Consider the following 14,298-nt stretch of genomic DNA (forward strand, 5'->3'; position numbering starts at 1 on the left):
AAAAGAGAGGGCCTGGTAATGTACAGAAGAAGAGGAAGATTGATATAGCAACATCATCATTTGAGCAGTTCACATCTACTGCATCAGATTCTATTGGTGGGGCATCAGCCCCTCCCATGGCTATACCAATCTTGCCACCACTGCAAGAAGCCGCCAGGCCTTTCCAATATATCTCCACCCAGGTCCATGGGGTGGACAATCGGATCCAGCAGCTAGTAGCTAGTCTCCCTGCGGGCCCACATGGCGAAGTCACATCTATAGCTCCCTCTGTTCCTATTGGTCCGACATTAGCAGGTGTGGTGGAGGACATGAAGCATATCAAAGAAAAGCAAGGAAAAATAGAGAGGCGGCAGAAAAAGGCAAGGGAGCATTCCAAGAAGCAAAGCAAATTCCTGAACAAAATGATGAGCATTCTGAGGAGTGTATGCGGAGCACAGCACGACGAGGAGGAAAATGAGGACGATTTTGTCCTGCCAGAGCCCAGCAGCTCCAGTTCAGAGAGTGAGCAGAGATGACCATAGCACGCAGTGCTAGGAGGTATGAAAAAAAAAGTTTTTTCTGTGTTGATGTACTGCAGTGAGGACACTGCAAGTTTTTTGGTTAGGGGTAGGAACCTCCTCGGCTTTTCTTTGCCAGAGTTCTTTTCCTGAGGGGAGTTTTATTTTGTTGAAACTGGCATGTTTAGGATGTTGCTTAGGTTGAATAGAATAATTTTGTTTTATTTGGTACTACTTGATAACTAATGGCATGTATTGTGTTTGTTGAAATTTTTGGACCCCTCGAAAAATTAAAAAATGCATACTTAGAACAGTTATTGTCTGACATGATTGATTCTTTATATGACATTGTGATTATTGGGGTGTTGTGTGTGATGAATTACTACTTAGGAGGTCACAAGTGTAAAAATTATTGTCCTTATGCCGATGTGTGTGTGAAGTGTTAGTTTGATTCTGTTTATGCATGTATAATCTAGAACTTGCCCGGTTGGTCTTGTTTGAAATACGAAAGTTAGTTTGGTTGTGAAATGATCTTAGGCTTTCTTTGGGTAAATAAGTCACTGTGCCTAAATAAGCCTCTCCAAAAGCTGAAAATACCCCTAGTTTCCCCTTTTGAGCCTTTTTGACCTTTTTCTTGGCTAGCCAATTATGAAACCTTACCCTTTGTGAAATTAATTCATCTTCACACCCGTTCCCTCCTTGATGCTATTAATTAGATGAGCCAAAATGTCTAAGTTGGAGGTGAATTAAATGTGGAGTACATGTTCAAAACATAAGTTGGGGGTGGTGGAGTTTGCTAGTGAAGATTCGATGTGGTAGCTGCATATATATATATATATATATATATATATATATATATATATATATATAAAAAAAAAACAGAAAACTGTAACGCAAAAAGAATTCTAGGTTGGTTAGAAGTAAAACCACATCGAGGTTGAAAACTGAAAGAAAATAAAGGGGTGGAAAGAAAAGAGGCGAACTAAGGTGAAAAGATGTTGTAGTGTTCAAGGAGGGTGAGTCACTAATATCCAAAAAGTATCTGACCCGTCCCTAAACCTACATTACAAGCCGAAACAAGTCCTAATGAGATCACAACCGAACAATCCTAGGATGAGAACATAGAAAATAAGGGCAAGCCTATGGTATTTGCATGTGTAAATATGAATTTTCTTTGTGAGTGTGAGTGTTTTTCTCTTCTCTTTCGTCTTCGTCCCATTCTTGTCGTATATATGTGTGTTGGGACATTCTTTGGTCTATGTGAGGGCATAAGGATGAAAATTGAACAAAATAAAGTGACCGCCTAAAGTAGCGTTTGTGTGCACCATAATATGTTCGATAATATGATGTCATTCATTGAAGCTTCATGGTTAGTCGTAGTGTTCTTGAGTTGTGTATGTTGTTTTAAAACAGAAATTAGGGTGGTCCTTGGAAGAAAAACATGCATGCCGGTAGTTCAGAGTCAAAACCAATATAGACATTGTTATTCTATGATATCTAGGTATTAGATTGAGTCGTGGTTTGTATGGCTTGCTTGAGGACAAGCAAATACTTTAAGTTGGGGGTGTCCCCAACATCAAACCAACCGATCGGTGATCTACACTTCCTGCCATACAAAGCCTCATATGGTGCCATCTGAATACTGGAGTGGTAGCTGTTATTATACGCAAACTCAACAAGCGGTAAATGGTCGTCCCAGCTACCCCTGAAATCAATAACACAGGCACGCAACATATCTTCCAATGTCTGAATAGTGCGCTCGGCCTGTCCGTCGGACTGGGGATGGAAGGTTGTACTCAGGCTCACCTGGGTCCCCAATCCCTCCTGAAACGATCTCCAGAACTTAGCTGTAAACTGGGCACCTCTATCGGAAATAACAGACACAGGAACTCCATGAAGTCGTACAATCTCCCTGACATAAAGCCTGGCATAATCCTCAGCTGAATAGGTGGTCCGAACCGGAAGAAAATGGGCTGATTTCGTCAGCCGATCAACAATAACCCAAATAGAATCATACCTCCGTGGAGTGCGAGGTAGACCTGTAATAAAGTCTATATTAATGATCTCCCACTTCCACGTCGGTATCTCCATCTCCTGCAATAGCCCACCGGGCTTCTGGTGCTCAATCTTAACCTGTTGGCAATTTGGACACTGAGCAACGAACTCTGCTATATCTCTTTTCATACCGTCCCACCAATATAGGCATCTGATATCATGGTACATCTTCGTCGACCCTGGGTGAACAGAATATCGGGTGTAATGTGCCTCGCCCATAACCTGTCGCCGCAACCCTGCAACGTCAGGTACACACAATCTGCGTCTGTGAAATAACACTCCATTAGGTGAAATCTCAAACGGAGTCTTCTCCTGTGCCAGCGCTGCGTCTCTGTACTTTGCCAGAATAGGATCCTCATACTGATGCCGCTTAATATCTTCTGTAATAGAGGACTCAGCAATACCTCGAACAGAAACCCCAACATCTCCAGAATCAGCCAAGCGAACTCCAAGACTAGCCAACTGATGAATATCGCGAACCATTTCTTTACTCTCTGATGGCACATCTGCTAGGCTGCCCATAGACTTGCGGCTGAGTGCATCCGCCACAACATTAGCTTTCCCAGGATGGTAGAGAATGTCAACATCATAATCTTTCAGCAACTCTAACCACCTCCGCTGCCGCAAGTTCAGCTCCTTTTGGCTAAAGATGTACTGAAGGCTCTTATGATCTGTATAAATGTCAACGTGAACCCCATATAAATAATGTCTCCACATCTTCAAAGCATGAATGACCGCAGCCAGCTCCAAATCGTGAGTAGGATAATTCTTTTCATGTTTTCTGAGCTGCCGGGAAGCATAAGCTATCACCCTGCCGTGCTGCATCAACACACATCCCAAACCAATACCAGAGGCATCACAATAAATCACATACCCATCTGGACCCTCCGGAAGAGTCAGGACTGGAGCCGTAGTCAACTTCTCTTTCAGCAACTGGAAGCTACGCTCGCAAGCATCTGACCACTGAAACTTAGCTCCCTTCTGAGTCAGCCTTGTCAAAGGCGCTGAAATGGAAGCAAACTTCTCCACGAATCTCCGATAATAACCAGCCAATCCCAGAAAGCTACGCACCTCTGTCGGCGTCGTAGGTCTAGGCTAATTCTTTACGGCCTCGATCTTCTGGGTATCCACCCGGACGCCATCAGCCCCAATAATATGTCCCAGAAATGCCACTGAAGATAACCAGAATTCACACTTAGAAAATTTAGCATATAATTCCTGGTGCCGAAGTGTGCCAAGTACCGTCCTCAAATGGTCCGCATGCTCTGCCTCTGACCGAGAATAAACCAGAATATCATCGATAAATACGATCACAAACATATCCAAGAACGGTCTGAATACCCGATTCATCAGGTCCATAAATACTGCTGGGGCATTTGTCAGCCCAAAAGACATAACTCTGAACTCATAGTGCCCATATCGGGTCCTGAATGCTGTCTTGGGAATATCAGCCTCTCGTACCCGTACCTGATGGTAACCCGATCGCAGGTCTATCTTCGAGAAGTACCTCGCACCCTGCAGCTGATCAAACAAATCATCAATCCTGGGGAGGGGATATTTATTCTTGATGGTTACCTTATTCAACTGCCGATAATCAATGCACATCCGCAGCGAGCCGTCTTTCTTCCTCACAAATAATATCGGAGCTCCCCAGGGTGACGCACTAGGCCGAATGAAACCCTTCTCCAATAAATCTCTCAGCTGCTCTTTCAATTCTTTCAATTCTACAGGTGCCATTCTGTACAGAGGAATAGAGATAGGCTGAGTGTCTGGCAACAGATCAATAGCAAACTCTATCTCCCGTTCGGGAGGAAGACCCGGAAGCTCATCTGGGAATACATCTACAAATTCATTAACCACTGGGACTGACTGAAGAGTCGGTGCCTCTGCCTCTAAATCGTGAACACGGACCAGATGATAAATATACCCCTTTCTGATCATTTTCTCAGCCTTGAGGTATGAAATAAACTTACCCCTCGGCGATACTGTATTACCTGCCCACTCTATAACTGGCTCCCCTGGGAATTGGAATCGGACTATCTTCTTTTGACAATCAACATTAGCATAGCAAGAAGCTAGCCAATCCATACCCATAATCACGTCAAACTCGATCATATCTAACTCTACCAAATCCGCCTTAGTGCAGCGGCCACAGATAATCACAGAACAATCTCTATAAATCTGACTGGCTATAACAGAATCCCCTACTGGTGTAGCTACCTCAAAAGGCTCTATCGGTTCGGATTCTATCCCAATTTTATCAGCAACGAGTGGAGATATAAATGATAATGTAGAACCAGGATCAATCAATGCATACACATCACGAGAGAAAACCAGTAATATACCTGTGACGACATTAGGCGAAGCCTCCTGGTCCTGTCTGCTGGCTAAGGCATAAATGCGGTTCGAAGGACCGCTAGAACCCGAAGCTCCTCCACGACCCCTGCCGCGGCCTGCTGGTGCTGGAGTACCTCGCCCCGCAGGGCGCATCGCCACCGAGGCTGAAGATGAACCACCTGCTGACCCGGTAGACTGAGCTGAACTGCCTGTACCACCTCTAGCCGGACAGTCTCTCATCTGATGGCCCTGACGGCCGCACACAAAGCATGCACCCGTAGCTCGGAAACACTCTCCCGAGTGCTGTCTCCCACAGTAGGAACACAAAGGTCTGGGTGGCCTCATCTGACTGCTGGAACCTCTGTCCAACTGTGAACCTGAAGCCCTGGAGCTCGGGCCTGCCCCTGAATATCCGGCACCCTCAGATCTCCTGCCGGTAAACTGTGGGGGTGTACCCCGGCCTGACGGAGGAGGATGTCTGCCTGACTGCTGCTGCTGAGGCTGTCCGCCTCGAGAATCTCCAGAATAACCTGCGAATCTGGCCCTCTTGGGCGGCCTCCTGTCCCGATCTCTGCTAGAATAATCAGCTCTATGTCGGTCCTCCATACCCAGGGCATATGCCTGTAGTCGGGCAATATCCATGTCTGCCTGCAATGCCACCGCCATACAACCATCAATCAAATAGCGGTCTAACCCCATCACGTATCTGTGCATCCGATCGGCCATATCTGCTACTATGGCAGGTGCATACCGGGCCAAAGAATCAAACTCCATATTATACTCACGGACGCTCCGACCCCTTTGCTGCAGATGCAAAAATCGGTCAACCCGCGCCCGTCGTAACTCTGGGGGCAAAAAGTGGTGAGTAAAAGCAGTCACGAACTCGTCCCAAGTAGCTGGGGTAGCACCCTCACCCCTGGATAGCTCCCAGGACTCATACCAGTGAGCAGCAACATCCCGTAGTCTATGCGAAGCCAACTCAACAGACAGTCTCTGAAGCCCTGACCAAATCTAGTGAGCGCCGCATCCCCCGAATAAAGTCATGGGGGTCCTCGTCGGGCTTAGACCCGTAAAACTCTGGAGGGCCACATAATAGAAACTCTCGAACCCTCAGGCTGTCACGCCTATCGTCATCATCATCTTCTCTCCGCCCGCGTCTGCGAGCCTGTCCCGCTACCAGAGTGGTCAATAACTGCACAGCCTCTCTCAGCGTCCTGTCCTCCGCCCCTGGCTGAGGAGCTGGAGGCGCGGGAGCTGGAGCCCCTGGAGCTAATGGTGAAGCTGCTCCAGACTCCTCTGACGATGAAGACGTAGCAGAGTCGGCTGGCCGGGACGTAATATCACGCATCATCTGAGCAAGGGTCCGAGTATCCTTCTGAGCCCGCCTGGTCTCTCCTACTACGCCCTTTTTCTTCTGGGCGGCCATCGCTTTTTTCGGAGGCATCACTGAAAGAAAAACAACAACAGATCAGAACAGAATCATCCTAATAGCACAGCTCTATCGCACGATCTAAGATTCAAAGAAAGGAAACATCCTAAATGTCCTGTAGCTTCCTGTTTATAGATGTGGTGCACAACACACCGATAAACAAGACTCTACTAGACACGGTCTGTAGACATTCCGAGGACAAACCGCTCTGATACCACTTCTGTCACGACCCAACCCCGTAGGCCGTGACTAGTGCCCGATCTGGGCACCCGAACCCATCTATCAAATATTATCTCAAATTCTATCAACTCATTCTAGTATATGGCGGAAGCCGACAAGACTTTATTTCAAATTTAGGTAATTTCCAGAAATTTCGGCAGAGTTTCCTTTGTTTTACGGACTATCCAATATACCCTGCACGCAGAAAATACCAACAAGAGCCACACAGGGCTAACCAAGCAATATATAAACATATGCGGACCGGCCGCCTCGGCGTATAGGATCGCCCAAACAACATATGCGGACCGGCCGCCTCGGCGTATGGGATCGCCCAAACGACATGTACATACATCCATACAGAAAGACCCTAACCCACAAACATGTCCACAGACCTCTAAACAGACCGACAGAATCATATGACGGGACAGGGCCCCGCCGTACCCATGAACGAATATATACAAATGCACTAATAAATATATATACCAAAAGTATAAGCTCCGGAAAGAGAGGAGCACTCCGAATAGCAGAAAGGGTGTCCTAAACAGGTGGATCACCAGGCTGTGCGTCTGTACCTGCGGGCATGAAACGCAGCCCCCGGAGAAGGGGGTCAGTACGAAATATGTACTGAGTATGCAAAGCAGAAGGTACAGAAATAAATCAGAATAATAATCGAATCAGATATATAGAAAATAATACATATCAAAATATTTATTTCCAAAGTATAAATTATGCATAGGGCACTGGAAAATGTGGTCGCCCGCCTGTCGATGGCGCCACAACACAGCATAACACCAGAAAGTTTCAAATCTCCGAATCCCCGTCACACATCACAACAGAGCATAACGCCAAACACAGCATAACGCCAAACATAAGTGGAACCCGGCCCTCGAGCGAGGAGCACGGTGAACCATAAACACAGCATAACACCGGAATGTATCAAAAAGCGCACGACAACAGAACCGGCCCGGGAACCGACGAACGATATCATAGGGCACGAGCGGAGTAGTGAGGAATCATATGCATAAAATCATTATCATAAATCCAAAAGATAAGCAAAATAGTCATATTTGAAATCGGAACAATAATTACAACATTTTCTTCCCAAAGTTACCGAAATTACATAAAGGGCGTCGCGGGACCCACGGACGAGTATAGACCCGAACTGAGCCCGCCTATGAAAAACATACTCATTTTATATCATACAAACTCCTACGAAATTTCGAAGCAATCCGAGCTTTTCTGAGGAAGTTATGGGCGTTTGAACTTTTGGAATCGCTAAAGAACGAGCTTTGAAACCAAAAATCAACTTTCATGAAATCTTTACAAATTATAAACTCCGAGGATAAAAGGATCAATGTTATGGCATATGCGCCCAAGAATACCAAGGAAACAAATACGAATCATAGACAAGCTCGGATTTGCGAGAATAGAGTTTCCTAGAGGCTCGTATCATGGCCTACTTTAACTAAGGCATGCCAAAAGAAAGGTTACTTTACATACCTCGTACGCACTCCAAGCGAACCAATCTAAAGCTAATCCAAATCTACGCCTCGGGCTCCCCAAGGTCTACAAATACGCCAACGAATACCAAACATTAGCTAAGGGCACTTAAGCCATTCATTCCAACTATTCATTAAATTTTACAGAAAATTCGGCAGCATTTCCTCTATAAATAGGACATCCCGAGAATTTAACTCGCTCAAAATCAACAACAACAACAACAACAACAACCAACCTAGCAACATCGATAATCAATTCGAAAGGCAAAATAACAATAGTAACTTTCTTTTACATCATTCAACAACTTTCCAACTATTCGTTTCAACGGCTTACATTCAAGCCACAATATAGCTCATACATTCAATTGTCAACCCGAATTCTTACCAACAACATTCAAGAACTTTCTAAACAGTTTACATAATTTTTCCAACAATTCAATAATTTAATCCAATGTGGCCGAAAACAGCCCCAAACCGAGAGCAGCCCCCTATGCCACACTTCTCAACTTCTATTCATGATTTGTGTCAACAATCCACAATGTAACGATATAATTCTCATAAATATACAACTTACGTCAAACGCACAATAAGCCTCAAATCAGTCCGCAACAATTCACCATATCATTTTGGGACATTAAACTCTCATTTCCAACATAAAAGTCATCACAACAACCATTAAAACGCTAAGCGACATTAGTGTTCTTTGGCATATAGCATGACCCATATTCATCTATCACTACACATATACATATATTGATGATTCTTAGTCATCCTACACACTACAACAATTTAACTTGCTGCAAGGAATTTATTCAACACCCAATCAAAATACCCATTTACACGGCTAACTTCAAACCCACCATATCTCACAAATTTCACCCATATTAACATACTGCAACAAGCATATAACATTCACAACTCATAAAACAAGAGAAATTCTTACCTTTCTTCTTCAATCCCACAAATAGTTAGGGTTTGTGATCTTGCCAAACGGATGATTTGATCGCCCCAACAACACTTCCACACTACTTAGGGACCTCAAAATAGTGGGTTTACACCAAAGAAATAATTTTGGGATGGCTTGAATTGGATTTGGTTTTTTGTTTTTTGTTCTTGGCCGTGTGGTTGAAGTTGTTCTTCAACTTCTTGCTCTTTTTTTTTTTGATGGAATGGTAGAAAAGATGACTACTTGGTCATCTTTTGTGCTTATATGAATATTGTCCAAGTGTCCATGGCCCACACATGGGGTGGACCAATTAAAATTGGCCACACAATGTGTGGGACCAATTCCCATTTTTTTTTTTTCAAGATTTTAATATTTTCTCAAACTTTATGTTATATATGTATGACCTAAAAAAGATAGCTTGCCCGTCTAAAGTAACTTGAAGTATTTTCTTTTTGTTTTCTTCTTCAAATCTGTCTAACAACACTTGATAGTTCATCACTTCTTCTGAGATTTATTGGATCTTGTTAAAGTTGTTGACACTATCATATGATTCTGCTTTGCCAGTCGCATTGGTAGGTGCCTTGGAACAAATTCCTCGTTCACCTTACCATCCCAACTATGTTGTCTTCCATGTGGCTTCTTTTTGCTTTTGTTGCTTTCACTTCTTTGTTGCCTAGGTGAGAGATCCCCATCCTTAGCCACCTTATTAAAACATATATCCAGCATATCCTCCTCATCATCCCCATCGAACATGTCATAGCCCAAGTCAATATCATAAGTTGTAGTTGAATTAACTCCTGAAACTACAGTTCTTAGCTCAGGGCTCTTTGCCAATACTCCCATATCCTTGTTGGTAATGGACAAGCTCTTGGTAGAGTTATCAATTACCTTTAATGTATCTCTAATTGTCATAGATGGATTTGCCTTACTTGAAGGCACAAATACGGGTGCTTGAGGACTTAACTTACTCCTAGGAGGAGAAGTAATATGCTCCTCTTCCTCAACTGAATCTGCCCACCTATGAGGGCTCGTTTCCCCTGGTTTTTCCTCCGAAACAATTAAATTGTTTGTAGCTTGCATAAAAGTATTATTTTTCTCCACACACTGCTCCAGTTGAAATTTTTCAGTACTGGACAATGGTTCAAAAACATTTTGAGTTGGTAGAATTAAATTAGGATCGATGCACGACTGAACATTTCCTGTCGCACCCTTTCCCCGACTTGGAGAACTAGCTGAGGAGCCAATACGACTTCCGCCTGAATTTTTGTGTGCAACCAATGTCCAATTTTTAATTCCATTCTCGTTTTCAACTTGCAAAACATGCTGCCCAGATTTTTCAGCAATTTTAACATCACCTGTATCAATAAGTTTTTGCCCCGAATCAAGTCGTGACGCATCGACCACAACTCTTGGTGTTGCCCCTGCTTTTTCAATTGCATTGCTATTTAATTGCTGACCAAATTCTTCCATATCAGTAGCACCAATATTAAGAGCCATTAATGGCGATTTATCTACTGTAGCACCAACTGGTTTTGACACTAAACCAGTATCCAAGTCCGCCTCCATTGTGGCTGCACGATTTTGCAATGGACTCTCTGATACACCTCCTTTTCCAGAAGCTATTTCATGAACAATATTACTTGTATCAACCTCCATTGTGACTGCACGATTTTGCTCAGAATTGGCAGCACCCACTACCTCAATTCGATCGACGTTTGCGACTTCAGATTGCGCTTTCGCCGCTTCCCTAACTGTCGTCAATTGCTGCCCAGAATTTTGCGAAAGCACCTCCGAGACACCTCTATTTCCATAATTTTCACCTGATGCACAATTTTGCTCATAAGTGGAAGCAACCAGTGCACTAGTTCCTCCGTTTCCAAGTTGTTGCTACCCTGCTTTGCTAATCGACACACCATTCAAATTCGCATCATTATTTTGAATTTCAAATAATGCATTACTAACAGTGGGACTCGAAAGATCTACTCCTTTTACTGCCTGATTAGTCCCTTTTTTAAATTTTTTCACATCTAAAATTGTACGCAAATCGCCTTGAAATTTTTCAACACTTCCATCATCTTCCCCATTAGCTTGATTGTTATTTTTATGTCTTTTCAATAACAGACGACAACTACCTTCATCATGACCTTGGTGCTTACAATAGTTGCAATACAAAGGCAAATTATCATAGACAATCTCCTGGAAAATCTCGACAACTTTACCAGATTTTCCATCCACGAACTGCAGCCTTATACGATTTGGAAGCTTATCTAATAGATCGAGTATGACCTTTACCCTAGCTGTGCTAGGTCTTGATTTAATTTGAGTTGCTTTATCTATAGCTATTGGTTTCCCAACAGCAGACGCTATAGACAATAAAGACTTCTTTGCAAACAAATCAGGAGATAAATCAGGTAAAGAAATCCATACCACAGCCTTAGTCGTTTCCTCCTCAGGATTAAATCCAATGGACCATGGAAATACCCTATATTGATGTTCTTGTCCATTGTAGAGCAGATAGTTAACTGAGCGAGATAGAGCTAGTACAAAATCTTCATATTGGTCAAACCTCAACAAGATTTGCCTTGGAGCAAGTAAACCAATTAAGCAATTGGCCTTGGTACCAAGATGTTTTGGCAGAAGTGACCTTAAGTCCTTTAAATCTGGCGCTCCATGAGATAATTTAACCACCACTGCTTGATGCAATCCTTTTTCGATGGCAAAATCTTGTCTTTCCTCTATTAAAAATGTGATAGTAGGTTCTCCGTGAACTGTTTTGATGGGTTTTAGTATGGTTTTTGTGGTAACTTGGGCAAATTGTTTAGGATTTAGGAGATTTGCATAAGAAATGGATGTATTAGAGGTTGGATTTGTCTCTCCCACAGCCAAAGGCTGGGGAGAGGGCGTTGCAGCCATGGCTGCTCTAGGGTTTTTCAAAAGTCATGGAGGAGAGAGGAGTTATCATGCCTTTTGGTTAACTGCTGCATTTTGTTTTTGGTGACCAATTCCCATTTACAAGGCCACCAAGGAATTTTTTTTTTTTTTTTTTTGCACAACATTTTAATTCCAATTTTATGAATTGTAGTTCCAATTTTCCCTAAGTGTTCAATGCCATCAATTTCATACATGACTTATATCTCAAATTAAAATCAAATGGTCAAAAGTCCCGACTTCAAATCCCGGAATAATCTTGGCCTTAAATTATCATAGTTAATCCGGGTTGTTCCAATGTATAAAAATACGGGACGTAACAGATGAGACATCATCTTTTGGTGTACCAATCATCACGCTCTAGAAAGAGATACGCTGGAATTTAATCTAGTTTAAATTATCGTTGTTTGAACATAAATTTCTCTACTCTGAACTCTGAAGTGGTAATATTCTCATGTCGAATGAATGGCTTGAATGGTGAAATCAAAAGAGAATAAGAACGCGATTGGATGAATGACAATATCAAAGAGAGAATACAAACATTGAGTGCCTGAGTGACACTATCAAATAGAAATCATTGGAACTGATCGTCTGTTTGTGAATCCCTAGTTATCTCGACTGGTCGTATATTATGGAAGCACGGAAGTGGAAATCTCGTGAAAAAACCAGGGGGAAAAATAAGTGCCTGAAGAATTGAACGAAGCCAAAAAGCATGTTAAATGTTCGTCAGAATAGAGCCAAAATTTAGAGCTTTAATTAAGTTCAGAAACCCTATTAGACTCTACGAAATTTGGTGTGGGAGAAGCCAGTCATTACACAAGAGAAGAGAAAGCAATGGCTGTCTGTAAATTGAGATCAATTAACTTAGATTAGCATACATCAGATAAAAAATTCTCTTCAATGCCTACTCCCAAACCCACAAAGAAAATAGCAGCCAGTAACAGCAAAGATCAATCGTCCGCCTATATAATGACTTCAGTTGTCGGGAACAATTGGTTGATTCTCCATCTCGCCTCCTCTTATTCTGTCGCGTCACCATGGCAGAATGAACAAGGATTGTCCACTTATTATTTTTTCCCCTGTTGCATTGGGATCATGGAAGGGAAACGGTAAATAGGATAGCAAGAATAGAGCCCAGTCCTTTCGCGTGAGAGACTCCTGTAGTACCACTAGACTGTGATGTAACGACTGTCCACTTCACTAAATATGACTTGTCGCAGATCTAGTACACAGACAGATGAAAAACCTTCAATTCCTATGCAAAGTGCAATCGATATGTATACCGCTCTTATCGGGTAGCAGCTTCTTCATGTAATACTTGTCTTTCAAGTTTCAACTCAAGATGTTGAGCCAATATCAATGACTCTATTTGTTCCTTATCAAAAAATTAATGACTGTATTTGTTCTTGAATAAATATGTATAGAAAAGACAGGCAATTTGCTGATTCAATATCCATATCTTATTTGTCACAGATACCTCCATTTCATTGAATCATCGTTTCCAGGAAATTCTTGTAAACTGTAATCCTAATAAAGATTCATAAAACAGAGAAAAAGCAAAGCTTTCTCTTTTCATTACGGTTAATAACATTTGCTCTTCGTGTCCAGTTAAATTTTAAGCAAAATGTTGAACATTTGAATAATCAGATATTTCCAAAAAAAAAAAAAAACATTGGAGATCTTGGCATCAATAGAACATCGGCATATTGTAGACTAGTTTAAAGAATTAGGCAGGTGTTCTACAATTATGGTAAAGTTGAGGGAGGTGAATATGATTCGTCCAACGTTCATTTATAGAAGGAATATTGACTATCTAAGCCTTGCAATTGCAAACCTTTCAGATAAAGAGAAGAATGTAATACAATGAAGAACTTTGATCAATAACTTAGTTGCTGCAAAATGAGGTAGACAGAATTAAAAATTCACTTTTTATCGAATGGCAAACTGGGACTGATCTCTGGAATATAAAACTGCATAACATATGAATATCATGACCAATAAGCTTGCTGAATTGAAGAACCATTAAATGCCTTTTGACTTTACTAAGCATTCAAAGTCAAACGAAATTACCGCCAGCCCTCTTATCCTTCTCTTGGTCTAACTTCCATTAGATTTTGCATCAATCAAAGTGTTCATATTTTTTATTTCCTTTTTTTGATTGTTGTGGTCTGGTTCTAACAACATTGTCGCTATCCTCTAATTTAACGACTCTTTGTAGTTTGAATTTCTTTTTCATCTCAGAAGCGTACAACCTTTTTTTATTATTATTATTTATTTATTTTGAAAAGGTGAAACGTACAAGTTTTTTCTTCTCAGATAATGACTAACAGACAACTAATATCTGAAAGAGACAACTTTTAAGCACACTTTAGGGGGACTCAACAAGAA

Source organism: Lycium barbarum, chromosome 12, assembly GCF_019175385.1.
Source record: "Lycium barbarum isolate Lr01 chromosome 12, ASM1917538v2, whole genome shotgun sequence".
NCBI lineage: Eukaryota > Viridiplantae > Streptophyta > Magnoliopsida > Solanales > Solanaceae > Lycium > Lycium barbarum.